Consider the following 23846-nt stretch of genomic DNA (forward strand, 5'->3'; position numbering starts at 1 on the left):
AGATTGCACTTTAAGTTACACTCATGCTTATAGAACAGTGTAGAAATGGATCTGCAAGAGTTGCGCACAACCTGTGGCCCTATTGTTTTTCAAACTGTTACTTAAGTACATATTAGACAGTTTTCTGTATTATTGCTCCTATTATTCACCAATACTCATTTTTTTAAGGGCATGTTCTCCAATTAACATCTGAGGTTGATAAAGACTCCAAGCATTACAATCACCAAATTAAGAAATATTCCTCAGCTGAAACATTTAACAGAAATTAATATTTCCCATTAATCTGTGATTACTACTCCAATGCCTCTTATTTTACAGAAATTGTAAATATTAAATAAAGCCAATCAGATAAACCAAGAGGAGTCTTACCAAATCCAGGAGGGAAATCAGAATATTTTTCACTTTAACACACTAAATCTGGGTTTATAGCTTTGCAGTTTAACCCAACAGCGACTGAAGGAAGATGCCAAGTGAGAGTCAAAACCAACTCACTAACGTGATTAGAATGAACTATTTGCAAATAAGATCTCCCCTCATCCTCATCATCCTCAAACTGTAAAAAAGCATCTCCCATACCCCAGCTTCCCTTATACATTTCAAATTACATACCCAGTTTAAGCAAGTTTGTGTTCGGTACTTATCATCTGTGGCCCACATGTGGCCAACTACTTATACTGCCTGACAGCGATAGGACAAAGGAGAACAGTTTTAACTAAAAGTGGGAACACATAGATTAGATGTTAGGTGGAAATTCTTTATTCAGAGGGTGGTGAGACCCTGGCACCACTGCCCAGAGAGCTGTGGGACCCCCATCCCTGGTGGTATCCCAGAGCCAAGGTGGACAGGCCCTGGGCAGCCAGCCCACGGCATGGGGTTGGAGCTACATTATTTTTAAAGCCCCTTGCAACCTAAGCCATCCTATGAATCTATGCACTAACATGTGACTAACCAAGACAGCTAAGATGAAAAGAGAAAAGTAGATAGCTAAAACAACTGGTTTGGCAGCCACACAGGAAACGGGAGTGGTTCTACTACCACATTCTCACACATCAGTCTGAGAATGCCCTGCAGAGGATTCCTTAGGAGACAGTACTGGCTGGAGTGTGGGAAACCTAAATCGTGTGGGAAACCTAAATCTAACAGTGTTTCAGCATGAGGGGAATATTTGAATACTCCTCGAAGTTATTATGTATGACAGGACAAACCCACTGGAATCTATTTGGAAAGTAATTAGGACATTGTAAATCACTCATAACTGCATGGCTTTTCTTCTGTTATCATTGCTTGAGACACCAGAGCTTGTAAATAAAATGAAAAATCTCAAAAGCCAATTTTGGGGCAAGAAAACTTATATCCCAAACACTACTACAGAGTGATCACCTTCCTGTACTGTGAAATACGAGGATGAGAACTAAAAAAAATCTCTCCTAAGGGAAAGAACGATACTATCTCCAAAAGTAGAAAAAGATAAAATTATAAAATGCAGAATGACTTGATATTGTGATTTACATGTTCCTGAATTGCAGCTGGGAGGAACAGGGTCCCTTGTTGCTGGAAAGCATCCAATATATACTATAACTAAGTTTCATGTAATTGACTCAACTTATTTAATTCTCGTATTTTCTGAGCAAGTCACTTGGATAGAATGCAACTGACACTTCTTTTTTCCTTTTGTTATGAAAGAAGAAAAAGTGCCAATTTTAGCCAAAGGTAATTGGACTCAACTTTCCTTTTTCCAAAAGTATGGTTTTCCTTTCTGTAACAGCACAATCCACAAGAAAATTCTAATCACTTCTGTGACACTTCTACGAGTCTTTCTTTATTTACTTGTCCTGAACTAGTAAGAATTCACATCACACTAAAGGGATAAAACTACTTGAATTTCATCTGCTTTCAAGTCTCAACAAGAAATCTCATACAACTCTACCCATTTGGAGTGACCTTGCAAAGTCTCAAGTCCTACTGATATATTTCTTAGCTCAGACTGAACCAGTAAGAACAGCCCCACTCTCAGATACCCTGAAGACTAAAACAATATAATTTGTTCCTGTGCACGTATAAGATAAACATAATTTGTGAAAGCATTCATGAGTATAAGATTTCCCAAGGCTTCATATGACACGAGTTCATAAAACATTTGTGCCTGATGGTATATATTTTTACATCACCACCTCTCACCATTGTTCTGTTACTGTGAATTTCATTAAATGAACAGTATTTAAAAGGTACATGGAGAGCTTTTGCAGAAGCTGAATGGGGAAAGGATTTAAAAGTAATCTCTCCAGTTGTGCCACTAGGACTACTGTACTAACAACACTCGGATAATGCAAAGATGTCATGGTACCATTTTTTGGAATGACACTCTTCGTTACAGTGGCTGACAAAAAAAAAAGAATAGAAGAGCAAAGAGCCAAATATCTCAGTTAATAATTAAATTAAATAGCGATTTTCTGGAATTTGAATAAAAACAAATTATATACCCCAAGAAACAGTTACAGGAATAGCACTCAGATTCATTCAGTTACATAAGAATCCCTTTGTTTTCTATCTTTTGGCCTTGTTTGTGAGCAGTGTGCACTGCTGAATACTGAGAATGGACAAACTCTCAGTATTTCTACAAGCTTCATCACATCACAAATATGGCCTTTGTGCATCCCAAATTTACAGGCATCTACTTTTCAAAAGAGCCTTATACTGTGCCCTTCTTTCCAGCATCGTATTCAGTTTCAGAATTTTAAAACACTTACATGGGTAACACCAAAAAGAGTCAAAACCCCAAAATCCTTCAAATAGTCTAGCTTTACAATTCTTCATATAGGTATGCTACTAGAAAATGATAGAAATATAATAGAAGCCAGTTAAATGCAAGAATTCCAGGTTCAAAACCCTCCTAGACATTTACCTGTGCAACCTGATCTAGGGAGCTGCTCTGGCAGGGGGGTTGGACTTGATGATCTCTAGAGGTCCCTTCCAACCCCTACAATTCTGTGATTCTGTGATTAACAGGCCTAATAGAGAATATGAAATAGCAAGTTCAGGTAGCCCAGTTGGTGCTCATAACCTATATTTCACAAGAGGTCATACTTTCCCCTGCAGGGTGAGAAATGGGTCTTAGAGATTTTCATTTTAAGAAGTCACTCTCACATGAGACTGTTATCTTGAAAAACTAGGTTATAAATGAATGTAATATACTTGCATTTATAAAGAAAAACTCATTTAGAAAATCACATGACAACTAGTAGGTTTATACCTACTTGAAAAAAGCTAGCAAATTGAAGACCAAAGTTGCTAGAGCCCTCTCATTTCCAGCCACCTCCACCTCCTCATTCACAAGTCTCTCCAGCCTCTCTGTGCACGACCATGTGTTTGTGTTCTGCCTTAAGCTGCGGCTGAAGATTATAGGACATCTCCATGTAGTTCATAATACCATTTCTCACTCAGTTAACAAGGAATAAAAATTGATCAGAAAATAAATCATTCTCACTTCCAGAGATTGCTGATACCATCAAGTAGAAACCCTGCTGAGTACTTGCAATCACAGTTTCTAATCGTAGGCCTTCAAAACACTGAGTAGGTCACTCAGTGTCCCCTCACCAATACAAATAAGTGCATTACTAAGATTTGCTAAGAAAATAAATTATTTTCCCTCAGGTAGCACTAATTCTTCCAAAACCAAGAAGTTTTACAAAAACACATTCTAAAAACCTCACCATACAGTTTGGTATTGAGGAAAGTGAGTGTTGTCACACTTGAGCATTCAGCTCTCCACAGAGGCTTTCCCTCCCTTTGCTTCTTGCCAGCTTGTGGGGGAAAAAAAGGGGGAGAGTGATGAGGAAGGAGAGAGAAAGATTTCCTGTGCATCTTTAATTACAAGCATCACTATCCTCAAACAGAGCTTTAATTGGCCTGGTTCTTATTTTAAAAGTCAGTTCACTCATATTTAATGATTACAGAAAGACATTACACTGTTGGTCTTGAAATTATTTTTAGACTCCATTTGAAGTTTGGCTTTAGCAAAAACTCGTAATTCAATTTGTCATGAACAGAGTAACAAGTGTATTTGAGAAAGAAAGGCTCTGCATTAACAAAAACAGGGAAAAGCAAAAGCTTATCAAGCTGGTCTAAAGACTAAAATCTCCTACAGAACTGTCAGCAGTGAGAAGATGCTCAGTTAGTGCTGGTCCGACTGCTTGGGTTTGCTACTGCACACCAGTAGATTGCGAAGGAATTGCAAAGAGCTGACCTGTTTTGTATTGCTGCTGGGTTGCTCCTCTGCAACACTGGATAAATCCACAAGGACAGCACCAAATTGCAAATTGTAAACCAATAAGTGAACTTCTACGAGAAATAATGAGGTTTTTGAAGCATCGGGGAAGTCCAGTGTGGATCAGCTCCAGAGAAGATTGACTTAAAAGCAAAATACAGCAAAGCCAACCTTACAGAAGTAAGGCAGAAATAGGATATTCTCTAATGTTTCTGAATGTTGTAGAAAGCCAAGCAGACTAACAAAAATGCTTATTTTACTGAAAGCCTTGTATGCTGTACAATGCTACTATCATGGACACTGGTTGAATTCAACACTATAATGCTGAAAACACCTAAAAGAGACAGCCTCTTGCTTTAAATTGATTCAGTACATCAACAAGAACATTTGTGTTCAGCTTCCTGTTGTCACAATATCAAAATACAAATTACATGTTTTCTATTTGTCTATAAGTCATTGTTAGAAATAAGTTCTACCTTTATGCTTCTGAGGCTTTGTTTTGTTTTTAGTGGTGATGGTTTATTTTGTTGGTTTCTAATAGAATTTAAAAGCGACTTCATATCTACAGAGGACATTGTGAATCACCAAAACAGAATTCCTAAAACATCTTTTAGCTAAGAATTTTATAGACTGCAGAGAAATTTAGTACAGAAGTAGATATGAATTCACAAAAAAAACCTCGCATTGTAAGAATTACAACTTTGGATGAGGGCTCATTCTGAGAAAGAATTAAAATGAAAATACAGATAGAAAAAAAGAACAAAAAAAACCCTCTCTAGTTCTTGGCTATTGAGCTGCCAGTTTGATTTTAGTTTTGAGATAAAAGACCTTAAAATTTATTAAGTTTGGATATTTCACACTCCCCAAATTGTTACAGCAAGGCAGATAGTCTAGCTCTCCCACTGAATTTCACCAGTTGCTCTCATCCCTAGAATGAGAAAATCACCTCTAAAATCTTGAATTTACTACAATAGCATGGAAGTTGGGCCAGTTTCTTGGTGATGACTAAATGAAAGATGTAAATATAATAAATTAAAATCAAGTCTACATACAGTTATGGTACCACTGATCTTACCTTTATGCAGCTTAAAGTGAGATCTTAAGATGTAAGAACACCACAAACTTTTTGAAGTGTGGTTTTACTTGATAAAAGTGATACAGTTTTTTTGAACTTGGAATTTTTCTGCTGCTTTCCCTCCATATCGTTATCAACAGCCATATATTTTCATTTCATGTAGTTTGGTTCCTTCAGTTAATGGCATTTCATGGAATCATATAGTCATTATGGTCATTAAGACCTCTAAGATCATCTAGTCCAACCATCCACATACCCCTAATACTGACCACTAAACAATGTCTCTCAGTACCACAGCCACGCATTCCTTGAATACCTCCAATGACAGTGAGCCAACCACCTCCCTGGCCAGCCTGATCCAGTGCCTGACTACTCTTTAGAAGAGACCTTTTCCCTAATATCCAAGGTAATGCAACTTGAGGCCATCAACCTCTCATCCTACCGCCGTTAATTGGGAGCAGAGACTGACCCCCAACTCTCTACAACCTCCCTTCAAATATCTGTAGAGGACAAAGTCTCATTCGAGCCTCCTCTTCTCCAGACTAAACAATCCCAGCATAACATATTGTATGAGACCTGCCTTAGAGGGGTTGGACTCGATCTCTTGTGGTCCCTTCCAATCCCAGCAATTCTGTGGTTCAGAGATTCAGATGCTTCAAGAAGGTAAATAGAAAACTGACTATTCTAAGTCCAGTGATTGTTTATTGTGTATATGAATTAAACAGTCAAGAGTACTACTGTATTCTGCATGAAATTTCGCTAAAATTTAGTGCGGAGATCTTTAACCTCCCTGTTTTAAGATGCTTATAAAGTATTCTCAGTCTCTTCAGAAAGAAGGTAGCTGGAATGACAGCACTCTCAAAGTACAAGGGACATATCTCCACCCAAAACACATGCTTGTCAATAACATTACCTGTGTGCACAAAGAGCCTTTATTTGAGGGATGTGTGCTCAAGGGAGAGGGGAGGAGAACAGAAGGGAGAGGAAAAGGCAAATGAAAGCCTGAGAAGCAAAGAGTCAAGGATGCACCAAGAAGCAGCCTACAAAGAAAGTAAGTTACACCTCAGTATGCTGAACAAAGGTTTGATCTGTAAGCAAATAAGTAGCACTTAAATCTCAAATGAAAAAAAATTAAAGATATTACGTATTTTTTTATTACATAAACAAGACATCTCACAGGATAGAATAATTTCCTGGGGAAAAAAAGACACTTTTTAAAAGGGTATATTTCTATAAGAATAAACAGGCAAAGTTGCATGAATCTCTAAGCAAGACAAGAAAAGCCAGAAAATGCATTATACAATTTTACAACTAATCATTAACACAGAGCAACACTTAATATATTTCCTTTGATGCCTGGCAGTATGGGAAAACACTCGTGATTGAAAGCCTCTGGTAATGGCAGCTTGCAGGTGGTTTAGCCTGAGGAGCTGGAATCAGGAAGACCTAACTATTTTCATTATTATTTCTTTGTAAAAGATCAGAAGACAACATTTTGACTTAACACAAGGCAACTTCAAAGTACATGTATGGATATGCTGAGAAGGAAGAACAGCACAAAGAATCTGAGCAACTGACAGCAAACAAGGCAGCACCTCAAAGAGCACGAGGCTGGAGCTAACAGCCAGTGGGACAGTATGCCAGGAGGGTTCTTGGGGAGCATTCAAGCACTAAAAACTAAAGTAATTTAATTGTTTGTCTCATGTAGATAATGCTATTTTTCTGTTTATATGACTGAAAAATGACCGGGAGTTTTATACCATCTGAACCAACGTGTTTTCTAAAACAGAATGAATCTTTATGACCGACATAGACAATTTAAGATAAATTTTAGGGATTTGGAAATTATGAAAACTCCTTGAGTTATTTCTGCAAAATGCATTGGAGATGACCACATGACACACACAACAGACATTTCTTGAAACTTTCATTGAAAAACATAGCTCTGTGCCTTCAGAACAGCAAACTACTGCCTGGATGACCAAAGAGCTCCCAGTTAATGAGGGGACGGATGTAAGCAGATTTCCAAGGAATCTTTACTTATATGAGTTCTTATTAATACTTAAATATGTCTATTTCCTGACAGCTACTGTTATGTCTTCAACTTCCAGTAACAAGAAGTCTTTGAAACAGTACCACGCTTGAAAAAAAACACACATACAAGCTGTAGCATGTTATAAACTAAAATTACACAAATTATGTTATGTACTTCTGTTCTCTATATCATTTTCCACATTTCAAGAAGAGAACTTCAGCTTCACCAGAAGTTTCTTAGGGATTGGATGGTTCTTGATTCTCTAATATTTAAGATTTTTTTTTTTTAACAAAAAGAGCAGCAACAAGAGCACAGTGCACAAGTCTAAGGTACAACACCAGAAGGTTGAGTAGAATCTTCACGTATTTCAATAAATGAACTTCTCTCTGCTTGCAGGCATATTTTTTAGAAGTACAGTCCCTGAAACTTAAAAACTGCAAGTTCAATGATTATGAAATTTTAATTTGACTGATGCAATGAAAGAACAAAAGCATAACAATTTTTCTTTCTCATTATCACGTGGACTTTTCCCTTCATCCACACACCCCCTGCGAGGCTCTCTATAACACAGTCATCGTGCCTCAGGCTACTACTATCAACCATTTTCTTCACCTCTTCATGTTTTTCTTGTACCCTTCCTAGCAGATGTAGCTATCTATCTACACACAGCCAATGCACACAGTCACAATAGCACTATAGTGGGCCAGCAATACTTTCTCATGCTGTTGTCTACAGAAGCAAAGGCATTTTATTCACAATGACACTACAAAGCAATCCAGCATTTGATTTACTCTTAGCAGAACTTTTCATTATAACTTCATAAGTGTTGCCTGATACTATTGGCTTTAAAGATCCTGCTCCCCACGTACTCTCAGCACAGTTTATGCCTGCTCTGGATTATACTGATTTACTAATTGACTGAAACACTAGATTATACACTCTGCTGGATACTTTCAACGTTAAGCAAAGTAATTGATAAAGAGACTGTGCCTGTTGGGCCAATTTTTCTAGGATCTGAGCCTTTCTAAGAACATACATCAATTCAAGTCAGTCCTCGTAAAGAAAAAACAACAAAAAGCATCCTTCTGAAACAGCTGTTTTCTACTGCAGGAAGGTGGGCAGAGGCAGCAGCAGGGACGTGGTTGGCAGCAGAGCTTTGAGCAGTGCTCACTCCCACGCCATCCGTGGTAGTGTTCAAGGAAGCACCTGCTGCAGCCAGCAGCATCCCACAGTGCTCCTAAGGCAAGTGGAAAAGCAAGAGTCCTACCTGCCACATCCCTGCAAAGTACAGTTCAGTATACAGCTGTTATTAATCGTTAGCTGTTAGAATTTGCATGCCTTCCCCATTTCTACAAGGGCTGACAAACTTCCTATGACTGAAATAGCCCAAACCTTCTTCCAAACAGAAAGGCAACCTTTTTACCTTCCCTTTCTTTTTTTTCTTGACAACTTATGCAAATGGCCCAAGGAAAAGGAAATGGAGCAAGCAAGAAATGATGAAGCACTTGCAATGTCAGAATGCAGCACTGAATAGATAGTTCACTGCTCCACCTGCTGTTGGGTTCCTTTTCCCGAACAAACCGTGCACTGTCACCGCTACTAAACACAAAACCATGTACCCACAGACAGCTTCACCACATAAATCCATTTTATTAAAAAGTCTGGACCAAGAATGCACAAAACTGAAGGGAAGTCAGAAGGAGACAGCAGCGATTTACTGCTTTAGCCTATTTTCATTAAGACCTTGAAATATAAAAGAACAATGAGCCTGGCTTGCCACGCAGGCTTGCATGCATCTTTAAAGGAGATCTCTGTTGTCTGGAGAATAATAAAAAAATAATAAAAATCTATCTACAGCACAACCATTTCTTACTTGAATCAGTATTTAAACAAAGAATTACTATTCCTACTGGAAGGCCATATGTAATTCTTATAAATTCTGCAGAGATAAAACAGACTACTTCAACTCCTTCAAATTCTCCTTTTCAGATCATGGGCTAATCTGACTAACAGATAACTGCTGATATTTCCTGAGCATGCAGTCACACCAAGCACCAGCATTGGCCACTGATGCTTTCCAACACACTGTTCTGCCTGAAAGCTGCTCAAAAGGACTGGAAAATAAAGAGGAAAAAAGAAATAAAGCAAAATGCATATCTCCAGGCTGTTCCCCAACCTCCCTGCCAGCACATACGGTCCCACCTCAGTCAGGATGCTCCTGGCTCCACATCAGCCAATTACCCCCTTTAAGCACTCTCACAGATCACACACATTAAATCCTCATGGTCAAAGGTGCAGGCTTAGGTGATCAGTAGCAGTAGCTTCAATAGTCAAATTACATGTTCTGCTGTGGCTAATAAAGTCTGCATTTCATTAATCTTTTCAGTAGGCCACCTGTAACCAAATGTTTGATTAGAAAAGAGCCAGGCTTTAGGTTGTGGTAGAAAGGAATTAATATAAATAGGTGATGTAGTGGAAGATGTTCTGTAAAACTGCCTGTAACAGCTCAAGCACCGACAGTCATTAAACAGTATGAGGTTAATGGGACTTCTCTGAATTTTCAGCAGTTAAAGAGGAGATTCTGAATTTATTACTGCATTTTGGCATTTTAAGTGATATGTACTTTTATACTAAAATCTCCTTTGAATTATCATTCATAATTATTTGCCTGAGAAAAGCCATTTACCATGTATAGCCATACCAACATTTAAGTATGCATGCAAAATATCCTAAGTTACTACTCCCTGCCCAAACTTTTTGGGTCCCTATTATAAATGAAAGTCTCTCAAACCCCCCAGCAACACCATATACACCCTTCAGCTACAGGGATATACAGACACCAACACAAAAAGCACCAACACTGCAACTTAAAGCAGCCTTCCTATCCTTCCAATGGCCATCCAGCCCCTACTTCACTCTCATCTTAAAATCCAAGGACTACAGGCAACTAGGAGTCAATTATACAACAGATTCATGACAATTATACAACAGATTCATGACACGTAGACCTACATTTGTCTCAGCTATTAGTCCTTATTCATTAGTTTGATTGTAATCTCAGACTCCAGATATTTGCATCACAAACCCTTACATTAGGGTTTGTGATGCAAATATTAGCATTAGGGTTTGTTATCCACGATAAGTCAGCCTACACAAGCTTATTCTTAAACACTTGATTTCTATGTTCAAAGTATCTTAAATCTAATGTCAAATTCTTGTCTGCAAACATGTAAAGCAGGTGTGTCCAACACACAGCCCTGGACATCCAGTAACGTAACACCATAAGATCATAAACTTTTAACAATTTCATGATTTTCAGTTATACTTTCCATGGTTTGCTTGCATATCTCAAGTACAGACAGCGGAATGCACACAGCTCAGTACTAACTCAAGCTCTTGCACCCACTGCATACACACAGCCAAATGGAAACCCAATGTATTACAAGCTGCACGTTCTTGGCTTGGTGAGTAAAACATGGTAATTATCAAGCACAATATTCTAACCTACCTACCTGTGAAGACACTTACCTTTTTTTATTAAACAGATTTGTAGTGTTTTCTCATTTAATTATTATGAAGCTTATACCTACTTCACTTCACCTCAGAAATTTTAAATTTGTCAAATTGTGTACTTGATGGCCACAAAACACATAACATGCAGCATATTTAAATGTAATTCTTGGAAAGATAAGCGACTGTAACATTTGTGGTGTCCACATCACCATCAGTTGCAATCAGACATTTAACCGAAATTAAAGTTCCACCATGTTCCTTTACTAGAATTTTATAAGATCTACCTTAACAGAGAAAAAAAGTCACTTCACAATCATGACTTATGTCACCTCTTTTTGGCAGTATATACATTTGGAAACAACTATTTTCAGGAAAGAAGCATGGGAAAAGTAAAATTAGGACAAATATCTCATAAGATCACTTTCATAACCTACTAAAAATTCAAAGCACTTCTATCTGTACACTTCGATGCACTGGTTCCACAGAAACAAGGTCAAATATTCCACTACTAGTTTTGTGCCTTTATTGCCCTCTTTTTCATTTTTAAATTAAAAAAATCTTTTAAATTTTGTTCCTTATATACTTTATATGCAATCCAAGACAACTCGTCTACACCCCATGTGGCTTAAGTAAGCCAGGAGGTTGGATGCTCATGTTATAAGGTACAGTAAGCAAAACTAGTATCTGTTTTCTAGATCACTTGGATTATTATTTCAGCAGTGCTGTATTAGCAGAAGATATTTGGCTATTTTTAAATATATCAACTGGCTTAGAATACCAGCCTGTCAATAAATTAACATCACTGGATTATTTCCATTTTCCAATTATTTATAAAACTTAAATGCATTCCCAGGAATATCAAGCCAGAATCAGAACCTACCCTTGTTATTACTGCCTAGCAATTTCCTAATAAAATGGAAGAGAGTTTGCATTCTTTAATTTGAACCTAACAGGCAGTCAGTTCAGACGTTAAGAACATTGCTTTTTCAGTATGTTATATTCAAACAAAATCAATTTTTCCTATGCTTCCCTCTTCATAAACACCATGGCTCCAGCTAAAATACAGCTTTTGTTAGAAAATATTACTTTTACAGTTAAGGATGAAAGGACACAATTACTGTTAAATTCCCTGAAATCTGGCTGACCTCTCATATTATAAAGCACTTTTTCCTTCAGTTTCATATCTTAATTATGAAAATAGAGTTTCAAAACCAACACTGTTTTTCCCAAAACTTGTTCTAGTTCGTGTTGCCAACATATGTCTTCTGGACTTTATTCTCCCATTTGACAAAGCCAGCCATTATTGTCGTTTGAATGTGCACACTCTCCTACACTCTCATATTACTTTTCCATTTGCTGCCATGATTACCACATCTGTAGTGACATGATTTTATTTATTCATTTATTTCTTTAAATTTCTACAAGCAAATATAATGCACTGGTTCAAATAACTTCCATGCACTTCTGTAGTTATAATCTGCTACAAAAGAAAAAGAAACCCCGTGTTTCCTTGTGGTGTAAGGTACAGCATACAGCTTGGAGGATATATATCTCCGTTGCTCCTTTCTCTTTGCTGTCACAGCATCTTGGCACCAAGCATGGAAACACCTTCCTTCTCCATCCATCCTTACACTCATACATTCTACCTCGTAGGTCAGACTCTTCTGGATAAATTCTGCCATCTACAGAGAGCTTTCATCACACATACTGCTTAACAGGCTAAAAGTGCATAACCTGGATAAACTCCAAAGGCCTTTAAGATTGACAGCTATTAACAACTAGATCTTCCTGTTAGGGGCATCTAACATGAACAGTTTTCCAATAAAGCCTTGAGATTGCTCTTTGAGAAATAATCACCGTTCAACCAAAAAACTGTAGAAATTACACAGGTGTCAACATTTGCCATGAACTTACGGGATTTATCTCCTCAAGAGACATTCCTGGAATCATAGAATAATTAAAAGATCATAGCTTTTAATTAGGAGATTTCCAGAAGGAAACTGAGCAATGTTTAACAGCAAAATAACTGGAGTAGGGAAGGCAGGGACCGAAAACAAGCCATTGCTGTTAAAGAAGGATCACAGAGGAAAACAGAACAAAGCAAAGAACCCTGTGTTCTCACTGGGAGGAAAAGGGATGTCATGGAAGTAAATTCTCTGGGCAAATGCATTTTAAAGGAGAAAACAAGGCATAATATATTTATAAAGATCCATATTTTATGAATACGTTTCTCTCCACTGTTAATGCTATTTGGAAGTGCACACTACATAAGCACAGAGATCTAGATTGCACAGTTTCAAAGTGTACATAATAAGTATTTACCACCTAAAAGAGTAAAACTTGAGCTGCTGGAAACAGTTTTGTCTCTTCATCTGCCTGTATTCTTAGCATAGCATCCAAAGCCTTACCCTCCAAGGGAGAGATCTCTCTTCTCACTTTTTCAAAGTGAAGATGAAATTGATGGGGATGTATGAGGCCCCATACCAGCAGCTCACTGCTTCTTAGATGGTCATGAATCTCAATCTAAAAAAGTAATTCCTACTGCAACTAGCTTGAAGAGACACTAAAAGTTAGATGAAGTGGAAAATATCATGGGCATGGAAGCAAACAGCATCAGATGAAGACAGCTCTCACTTTTATGAAATCTTTAAGGTTCCCATGATCTAATTCTGAAAACAGGTGGTTAGATTTGAAAGTGTCTCCAAAATACGATTTTAGAAGCCACTGAGCTAGGAGTGGAGAAGTTATCCTGAGCTGGGACAAATCTCTCTCATCTGTGGACAGTCTATATTCAATGACCAAATAACTGTATACAAAGTACTACCTATCTCATTTTAAAATATATTTCTTCCTTTCTAGATGCATTTCACAGAACACATTAGATCCTGCGTATGAACCAGCAAATCTAAACCCCATGCATTTCCATGCCCCCAGTGAGAGGTGACAACATCCACTGGGGTATAAGCTACACAGAATGCTACGGCCATTCTTTCTTCCTGCTCTCTGACTTTATCCAGTAGGTCTGAAGAGGTTAAGCTGTGCAGCTTAAGGGCAGCTCTATCCTACCTATTGACAACTTACAGATGTTTTGCTCACCTAATTTGTTCCACTATTCACAAAAACATGCAGTTACCTTAGCAACTACTACATTACATTTTATCTCTAAGCTGCAGAGCTTTCTCTAGTCTAAAAACAAACCCCACAAGCCTACTGATACTGCATGTAATCTTTGATATTAGTTCTAGCCATTTCAGGAAACGCAAAAGTAGGCACAAGTGTAATGAAAAATAGTCTCTTTTTTAAAGTCTTTTATGAACAGACATTTATGAACAGATTTGCTTTGTAGATTTGTTTTATTTGACTCTTCTGAATGTTTGTTATTCTCCTTTGGGTTGCAATTTGCATAAAGAAAACAAAGAGGACAAAGGAAGACTGGTTTTAATATAAGGAGTTTGCTGGAACGTGGACAGAAGACATCAGAATGTGTCAAAAATATCAGGAATCAATGTAATATCTGAAAATTGCAACAAGAAGCAAATACCACTGCCTTTCAAGCTGATTAGTGGTCTTGTTCAATAGACATTTTAAAAATAGAAATGTTTTCTCTGTAAAAGAAAATGAGAAGACTAATTTTTTTCTAAAGCAAAAGACTCCTTTCACTATGAAGATAACTAGAAGAAAGAATAATTACAGTTAGGAATTTCCAGTTGTACTGCTTCCTGCACTACATAAATATGCTCTGAATTGGAAGAAATTTGTCTCAGCAGTAACATGAAGTGACATGGAGACACAACAATGAACAACACAGGGGTCTGCTGCTGTGGGATGTTCCAGACTCAGATCCTCAGAAGGAGATTGGCTTCCACTTCTTGAACTGCTCATGGGTTGTCACCTACAACACCATTACCCATACAGATTACAAGCAGCTGGATTTATCACACAACAGGTTGCTGACTGCCACACACACAGCAATGCTGTGGCCTTCGCACAGCAAAAGGGACATGGCAGCAGGGTGGTGGCAATAGAGAATGGGCATTATAAATGTCTCCCACTAAAACCCCAGCCCATGGCACCCCTGTAATCTCCCCACGGACAAAATCCCCATTCGGCACCACGGAGGAAAGATGGGGGGAAAGGGACATGAAAAGAACAAGTGGCACAGCCCAGCAGCTGTGCCGCACAGTACAAGGTGGATAGGAGGTAAAGGACTTTGATTTTAAGAGGAAAAACATTTGGAGCAATTTTTTTTTTTTACTTTTGTCAACATAAAAATCACAGGTTGGTATTTTTTCAGGTCTGTGACAAATTCTAAAGGTTTACTTTAAGGCATTACCTGAGAAGTTAGCAAAACTCTTGAGTCTTCTGATTTCAGCATGTTACTGATTTAAATCCAGAGATCAGTGCTCACGCTCAATTGCTAATAAATTATTTTAACTACCTTTGAAATTAGGAGTGATCTGAAATCTTATCCTGAGTTAATACTTTAATGAAATAACTTCTGAGGGGTCTTGTACAAGGGCTGTGATATCCTTTTATAGCCATGATGCAATGTTTGATTTCCAGATACCTGCTCTACAGTACCCATTTCTGCATATCTGAATACACTAGAGAACTTAGGTTCTGCTTTTTGCAAAATTCAGATACCTTTCAAAGCTTAATTTTCCCTTCAAAGATGGCTAAAATAAAAAGCAGCTGGACAGATTTTTTTCTGAGCTTTCTATTTAACAAGAAATTAAATCTTTAATCAAAAAAGCACAGCATCGTTTAAAAGCAATAAAACTTTGTAGGAAGCCATCAGTACAAAGTGCAATCTAAACCTAAAATTTTAATCGCAGTTAATTAAAATGTTGGTAGGGAACTAATCTAGTATTCCATCAGTTATTTGTAATTAATCTTCCAGCAATTCAAACTGAGGATGGGCACTGAAATTCTCACCCAGGGGTTTTCTGGTGTATTGATCCCTAAGCTCCCTTCTCCTGCCAGCTCAGACTCTGCACAGTGAGTTGAAGCTGATGGACACCAGTTCTCATTTTCTTTGCTGCCCTCGCAGATCCTCGGCACACAGTCCACTGATTCTCAGACCCACAGCTGTCAGGTCTGAAGCACCTCTCCTAGCTCTCATTTCTACTTCTATTCCTCTCTACCTTCTCCATACGAGCACCCATCTTATCTGAACTTCAGCAGGACTCCATCCCAAACCTGTTCTTCCCATATAGCTAAAGAAAAAAATCACTCAAGCTGGCCAGGAATAATCACCTCCACAGCAAACAGGCCTTTCTTTAGCTTCTCACTATATTTGGAGCTGCAGTATACTTGAATGATTTCTAACTTTTTTTTTTTAGAACTCTGACCTTCCCATCTATGCCTGTCTATAGCCGCTGTCCTGTTCTGACATTGAACACCACAATTTGCTCTGATCACAGATTTTAGAGGAAGAAACAAAATTCCTGTCTGCTGGTGTCTATTACAAACTGCGTAATATGTTTTCTGTCATTATCCATGAATCCATGCTGTGACTGCACACAATGCTCTAGCCCTACCACCATTGTGAAATAACCATATAAAGCAATAGCACCACCTCGACAAGTAATCCATTACTTTTGTCCCTTTCAGCAAAAAAAGCTGTAGAGCGAAGCATACACCATTATTTTGTTGCTGCCTACATTAACATCTATTTATTTCATTGAAAAAAAAAAAAGTAATTAAAGAGTAATGGGAAATCATAATGATGCCCACTCAGACTTAACTCAGTACTGCCTGTTCTGTCCTTACTCCATTTATATACAGAGTCAACCTCCTCTGCACCTCTGAAACAGTGCTAGCTTGGATTGGCTCTACTAAACAGGCTTCCATATTCCAATTCAGCAAGAGATGAGTTTCAGTGCTGTAGGAAAAGAATCAGTGTGTGCAACAAAGAGTCATCTTGCACACGGATAAAACTAGCATGTAAAAAAAATGAGGTATGTGAATGATGTGAATTAATATGCTACTGCAAATTATGCCATTCATTTCCTTTACATAATACTGAAACCATCCCATCCCATTAAAATTCATAAAACAATTCATAGCTTTTTAAATGTCTACATATTTATGAGCACTCATTTGAAACTAAAATTGTTTTATTATTGACACATTCTTCTATCTTGGCAAAAAAAAAAGCAAAATGTTGAGTGCTGAGGGCTAATGACTTCAATATTTTTTGCAGCCATTAATCACTTGGAGTGCCACAAAAATGAGGAGACTTTTATCCAATTCCAAAACATAATAATCAAATAATTAAGACACCTAACCCAGAGCCAATAAATGATATTCCTAGCAGAAAATGTGGTGATGTAATTGTAACAGTTTCAGTGACTTTGCCTATAAAAAGTACTGGAAAAAGGAAATAAAAACTAATGGCAGCCCCAGCTGTTATCATAAACAGAAACAATATCTTCATTTTAAAAGAAAGCAGATACCTTTTCCTCAATTTTAGAATGCATGTTCTATTTTCCATAGCATTCACATTCATGCCAGTTAGAAACATGCAACATACTGCTGTACAGGAGATAGAAGATCTGTACCTGTTTAATGAAGATTTACAATCACAGTCATAGAATCATCCAGGTTGGGAAAGACGTCCTGGATCATCGAGTCCAACCATCAACCAACCTACTGAGCCCCTTCACCAGAACAACAAGACCCTTACACTGACTCAGTTTTACAAACCACTATGGCACTTCATCAGGTCAATTAATGTAGAAGAAATAAATTTTTGCTTATTTGTAATGCAGAAGAAAGAAAAGAATAAAAATTGAGAGCGTTTCTCCACCAGAACATTGAAAAGGCACAAAAGGAACAGGAGCACCCTGACAGGATAAATTATTTGCTTTCATAATTGCACTCATCTAATTATATCCAGCGTGATTTCTGGATGCATAGGGTATGCCATTTGTGTTCATTACATGCCTGACAAGGAGACATGGCTTCTGAAGCCAGGAAGACTAATTCCCTCTCTTTTTTCCAGGAGCAGGGCTGGCAAGGAAGGAAGTAGACGAGGCACCAACAGCCACCTGAAATTAAATCAGAAATCCCCTGAACATTTTAAAGCATGAAATAGTTACTTTTTCATTAACTCCTTTAATGGAAATAGCAAGGCCAGCTGGCTATCTAGAATTTTAAAGCATCACTACTGCTCATTACCATTCACCTCCAGCATCAGGTTTGCAACTGTATTTTGTTGCAGTGCACTAGACAGAGCAGGATAATCACAACAATCCAGAAAAACAGACAAAATCCATCTCCCATGCTCACAGTGCAGCAGAACATGGCCACGTGCAGGCTGCTTTCATGTTTTTTGTGTTGGCAGTGTGCTCACATTAGTCTCAACCCTGTCACGTTGACAATCAGCACTGCTGAATGAGTGCCACGGGCAGGGCACTGCATGCAGACAGCTGGGGAGCGAGCCAAGACCTCCACAGCCCTGTTCATTTTCCAGCAATACATAGGGTTATTGGCTTTTTGTTGTGTTGTTGCTGTGATTTTCTCCTCTCCACCCATTTGTTTGTACCACTTTATATCTGAGGCTGCCACCGTCTACAGAACATACCTAGGAAGAAAGCTCACTCAGGCAAGGATGGCTTTGTATTAGAACAGCAGACAGTTTGTAAGCATACTCAGCACAAATTAAATAAGGGCTCTAAAATGAACCGGTACATATACACAGCTGGTCAAAGTTTTCAAAATAAAGCAAATATGTGATGCTATCACTGAGTTTGATAACATACTGACATTTCCACCCCAAAAACTGAACACTCTCAATCTTCTCTAACCATCAAGGAGCTAGCAAAAACTGATCACAGAAGTAAACAATGGGCTTTCATTCCCACTGGTTCCCAATAAGCTTGAACTGTGAGAACAAGTCTGAAATACTTTAACACATGGTCAATGCCTCTAAAAAGTTGACAATGTAAGAAATACTTTAATGGCAAATAGCAAAACAAATATTTAAAGGAGAATCTTAGATATAAAATCACTACGAAGGTTGTCAGGACTTTTTTTTTTTGAACTTTTTGCGCAGTGCTTTAAGAAAGAGGGTTGGCAACATTTAAATTGAAGTAAATTAGACCAATTTCTACACTGCAAAGCTGGAAACACAAGCCAGCACTGAGCAAACTGGCAAGTCAAAGCTGTTATTAGCACCTCCTGAATAAACCTCTGCAATACCACGTACTCAGCACACGCATTTCTCAGGAGCAGAACAACACATAGCGACCTTGGAACAGCCAGGCAAGCAGACTGGAGCTGCTGGAGTTTGGGGAACCTGACATCTGCAACATGCACATCAGCTTAGCAACCTCAAGATATTCCTGCATTAAGTAACTTGAAGTGATCTATCAGTATACTAACCACAGTTATAAGTCTTAAATCTGACTGAAAACAAACCTCAAGAAAAATTTGAGAAAGGTGAAAAAACAGATTTCGCTTTCAGACTTGTATGTTTTCAAGGTTTGCAGCAACCTAGAGAAGGAAATACCTGCTGGGATACGCATGCAGGAGCCCCCTCTGAAGCATGAGGATGCAGAAACACTATGTCACAACCAGAGGGGACCTGACAGTCTCTGGGCCTTGTTGCACTGATGAATTGCTGAAACAACAGCAGACAACCAGTACCCCAGGTAGGATCCAAGCACATCACTCTACATTTATAAAAAGCCTTTGGACCACATATCCTCCTTTCCTACCGGGACACATCACTCAGCTGTGATTCAGTGTAGCTTCTCCACTTTAATATAAGGTACCTCACTAACACTGATCCATTGCCAAAGGCCAAGTCCCTCTGCTATAATTCCTTCCATGAGCATTTAAAAGATACCTAGTATGATTAGCCTTCTCTTTTTTAACAAGAGGGGGGGAAAAAACCCCACAAAACAAACAAACAAAATAACATTTTCCTCCAGGAAAGGACTTTGAAATACTGATATTTGTGTTCTCTTTTCTCTTATGGTCCTCCCAGTCCTAATTTACACTTCTGTTATTGCATCCAAATAAAGCACACAAGACACAAGTTGCATGCCAACTGCAGCCAGGTTCATAACAACTAACACTTCAGAGCTCGAATTATTGCTTAATGCTTTCTTGATGCAGTTCACAATAATTTTTTTTTTAATCAGGTTATCAAGTCTGTAGCTTTTTCTTAGCCGTCCTTTCCACACAGCCAAACTGACTCAGAAGTTAGGACAAAGGGCATGGCAATATCCCTCTCACACAGACTTAATAGATACAGTTCAAACTTCAGATAGTATTGAAGGCCTTTTACTAACAAGTGCAAAAAAAGGATTCCCTTAAGTCTAAAAATTCCTCAGTTTTTATGTCCCGATATTGTCACAGTTGCAAAATTAAACTAGAAAAAAAATGATAGTATCTCATGTGTTGAGGCTCAGCCTATGTGCAACACTGGAAATATCAAAAAGTTATTTTCTTCTTCCTTTCATCCTACTGTCTAAAAATATTTAAAATTATATAAGTGGATGACACCAAATAACTTTTTATTTACAGTGCAACAGACAGATGTGGTGACAAGAAAGGAGGGATAGAGTCTATCATATTCAAATAGTCCTTTTCCTCAAATATTTTGTTTACCAATTGAAAACTGTTTGGTTTGAGATTAGAAATAGTTAAAAATGGAGGGGGGGACCACAAGGATTAACAGCTCTTACTAATCCTTCTCTGCTGTAGCATTGCACAACTTGGCAGCTTTGAACTGTTCCAAATATTTACGATTTAGAACAGTTTACGGATACGAGAGCCAAACTGGACAGCTAAGGACATGCAATCACACAAAGATCAGTTATCTTCATTTTCAGCGAGGAAAACAAAGTTCTTTTCTCTTCTTTCTCCAATCATTAAACATTCCATCCTTTATCAGAAATGCATACAGAGTGACAATTTTTACTCTTACAGTCTGTTGTCGATTTTTAGACCTTTTAAATTTTTTTCCCCTCCAAAATTAACTAGTTATTGCTTTAAATTTTAATTTAATTACTGCGATCAGTTGAAGGTTGAATCACCACTAGCTTCAGTACATGAATACTCTCTGGGTTTGGACCAAAAAAATCTTAACCCTAAAGTTATTTCTAAACATTAAAGAATAAAATACAAATAGTCATCAGTGTTTAGGAAATTGGGAGTACAGAGTTCCATCATTGATTCTTAACACAAACTCCAAGTTCTTGCAAGTAGTATGTTCTTACAAAGAAGCTGCCATTCTTTTATAAGTAGCTGAAAACTTTTATTTTGCAGTTTATATAAGCAGCTGAACTCAGTGTCTTCTATTAACACAGCAAAGGTAAATCAACAATGTAAATACAGGCATTGCTGAAAACCACTGCTACCAAAATAAACGTATCTGCCAGTTACTGCTAGATGGCAAAATAAGAACAGTACACTAATCCAGAGAGAAAACAGGTGGTTTGCTAGATAAGCACAGACCCCACATCACAGTTGGGATACTGAATCCTACACCTCGAGATTTAGAGATGACAGTCATTGTGTTCCTGACAAGGGATGAAATCCCAAGTGGACTAAGCTCATTGTTTCCATTCAGTTTCTACACTTTGTCAGTCATCACAGCACTATGTAAATATTCGTACAGACTGTGAGTGATACATTAACAATTTCATTTTGTCAATTACTTATATGAAAACAAGATAGCAGCATAAATCAGAAGCTAGTAAAAATCACCAGAAATTTGATTCAATATGGGAAAGAATCTCACACTGGAATTAAAATAGTTGAAAACATTTTCACTCTGTCTAACTTCAGTTTGTTACTAAAATGACAGTCTATTTAGAAATGTCATTTTTGATAAAGGCAAATGTAATAATGACCAGTCAATATCCAAAGGAGTTTTCTCAATGATTGACCTGATTTAGAAAAAACATTCTAAATCATAATGCATTTGAAATCTGCCTTTAATGATTTAAGAATGAAAGCTAATGGGAACAAACTTGGATATAAAATACAATAATTACACAATTATGATGATACATAAAGTGATTAATATAGTAACGCTCAAGTTTAATAACACAGTATGGGAAATACTGTCACAAAAGATCTGGCAAATCAACCATAAACTATTCAAAAATTATTTCTCATATTTCTTTTCCCTTACCAACTAAAGCTTTGCTGAAGCCACAGCGTCACTGACTGCATCTGAAAACATCAGTTACTCTTGCATGAAATTGAACTTTATGAAGAATAAGAAGTTACTGATGATCTTCAAGTTTCAAAGCATAATAGAAATGTTTATCTTTATACTTGGCATAATTTAAACATTTATACACTAGTAATTTTGAATGGCTGAAATACCTCATGGTTACAGGGTTTCCAAATGATAACTGAACAAAGCAGTGCTATTTAAAATACTGCTTTTTCAAACATCTCATCTCAGCGTTCTGCTTCTATTCCACCGAATATAGGATTTTAATTTTCACCTAATACAGTAAGCAATCGTGCCTCTTAGTTTTCCATCTTTGCAACAGATGTGCATATTCCAAGAATTAAACATGCTAACTTCCCAAAGCAAACACCCAAGTGGAACCAGCTAATGCAGAACAAAAAGTATAGCCACATTTTTTGTTTAAGGGTTGAAGTAGTACAATTTCCTTCTCCCCCCAAGCCCAACACACACGGAAACTGATTCCATTTCCAGGTCTAAATGTTACCCATTCAAAGCTCACAGATCAAATGGAGTTGCTGCTCCTTCACTACATTCTTTGTTGCCTTCCCCAAAAGCCAGACATAGGTCGCTAAGTGGACGGACTGGGTGCTCCACCACCCCTTTAGCTCTGAATAAGAACCATGCCCAAGAAAATTAAATGAAACACAGGAATTTATGGATGTTTTCCACATCTCTGCAGTCTTTAACAGGAACTCAAATCAAACTCACAACTGTGATAAAGGAGTTCGGTAAAAAAAAAAGCACACATTTGTACTTATATTATCTATAATCTATGGAAGCATTGCAATTCAGAAAAGGTGAACGTTGGTCAGGGTTCAAAGCTTCAGATAAACTTGTTTGCTTCTCAGGCTAGAATTTTCATACAGAAAAACAAAATGCCAGTCATGAGATGTCACTGGGCCTAATTCACATCTGGACAAAAGTAATTTAAGGATCCCAGCTGTATCTCATTGCCTCCACTTAAACCTGTCCTCCCACAGATGTAGCGCAGATGAACCATCTGAACACTGCCAATGCCACAGATTCTCACAGCTGAATAAAAGAATAAGACACCAACAGAAACTCCAAGTTCTGAGGACTGATATCTAATTTGGACCAAAGTAAATTACACTTAACTAGAGATGAGCTGCAAGTTGAGGTTACTGCATCTTTTAAATTCTGGCAAGTATTTATATACATGAGCCTGCTTCATCAGCAGTTTTGTTTCTTTTCCTGGGATACTTAATTGTCTGCTCAAAAAAAAAAAAATCCCACAAAAAAAACCCCACAATTTAAAGCCCTCAGCATACAGAAATCTCCTATTCGTTCAGTCCCAAGGCACTTCATTTACAGAAGATTGGTACAAAATTAAATGATAAATTAAATCCGAGTCCAAGTCCATGATTAGTTTTAAGCAAACATCTGTTTCTGAGGAAACAGAAAAGCTATGTTATTTTGATAAAAAATACAACACTTCAGATGTATGAAGGTGATTTTTCTTTCCTTCAACTTTCAGTTTTGCTGTAATTGCATATTAAAAGTCAATCCACTTCAAATAGTTGCAGCTGACACCAGCTGAGGGAAAAACAATCAGAATTTCTTAAACCCAGCAGCTGACTTCACCAATAGACAGAAATACCTTTCATTGGCCCTTGCATTCATTTAGTGAGAACAGAGCAGTACAGAATGTAGAACTGAGATGCAGGCATTACATTCAGTGAAATGTTTTCTTTCAGCCTGCACAAAGAAAAAGCAATAA

The 23846-nt window shown here is 37.7% G+C and overlaps 1 protein-coding gene across 1 annotated transcript in view; it reads right to left on the reverse strand.

The window, feature by feature from the left end:
• Positions 1-23846, reverse strand: part of NAALADL2 (N-acetylated alpha-linked acidic dipeptidase like 2) — a 264780-nt gene that overhangs the window by 228666 nt on the left and 12268 nt on the right. The window lies entirely within an intron of this gene.

Source organism: Cyrtonyx montezumae, unplaced genomic scaffold, assembly GCF_038088225.1.
Source record: "Cyrtonyx montezumae isolate F1298 unplaced genomic scaffold, pur_monq_1.0 scaffold_5, whole genome shotgun sequence".
NCBI classification, from domain to species: domain Eukaryota; kingdom Metazoa; phylum Chordata; class Aves; order Galliformes; family Odontophoridae; genus Cyrtonyx; species Cyrtonyx montezumae.